Genomic DNA, 781 nt, shown 5'->3' on the forward strand with positions numbered 1-781 from the left:
TGTTTGTTTTTCTTCTTTAATTGAATTAAATTTTAATCATTTATTTTTTATTTATGGTAATGGATGTTAAAGGCCTGCCATCTTCCCCAAGTTCATAATCATTACACCTTTTTAACACACTATAGTCACTAGTACATCCCACTATAATCATGTGGGATGGCATGCACACGCATATTTCATGTGGGAATGGGATAATAATAATCACATCAATATTGTCTATCGACTCATTTTCCCATTTTACTAATCATCATTCAGTAATTTGTGTTGTTACAAAAGAATTAACGGTGATTCAAATAAAATAAATTAAATTTGTGTTTTGTACAAATAAATAAAATTGTGTGACGTATATAAATAAAGTTAATTTGTATTTTTTGTTGACTGTAACTGCGTCATGCAGGTGATACACCTCAGCGTTACTAATTAGTATGACCATACCCTTGCATGATTTCCGGATAGATGAGTAGTGGATAATTATGAAAACTGTGAAATGAAACCGCAAGGGATGAGTTTTCTTTTCTGTTCAAAAACTGTGTAGAACATGTGCTCCAAATATGACAGCGTAGTGAAAGTACTCCACTGTCAAATCAGTTACTCAGTACCCACTGCCAAAATATGAGCTACTTCTTAATTTCTTTTAACTTTGTGGCCGCTAGGACCCTATCACCGCTTCTTAACTTTTTACTTGTTATTAATTAAGCTCTCATAAGTATTATTTTTAATAATAACTACAAAAATATTTTATTTTTTAAAATTATTAATAATTTTTTTTTTATCAATATAA

The sequence above is a fragment of the Cicer arietinum genome, chromosome 7 (assembly GCF_000331145.2).
Source record: "Cicer arietinum cultivar CDC Frontier isolate Library 1 chromosome 7, Cicar.CDCFrontier_v2.0, whole genome shotgun sequence".
NCBI lineage: Eukaryota > Viridiplantae > Streptophyta > Magnoliopsida > Fabales > Fabaceae > Cicer > Cicer arietinum.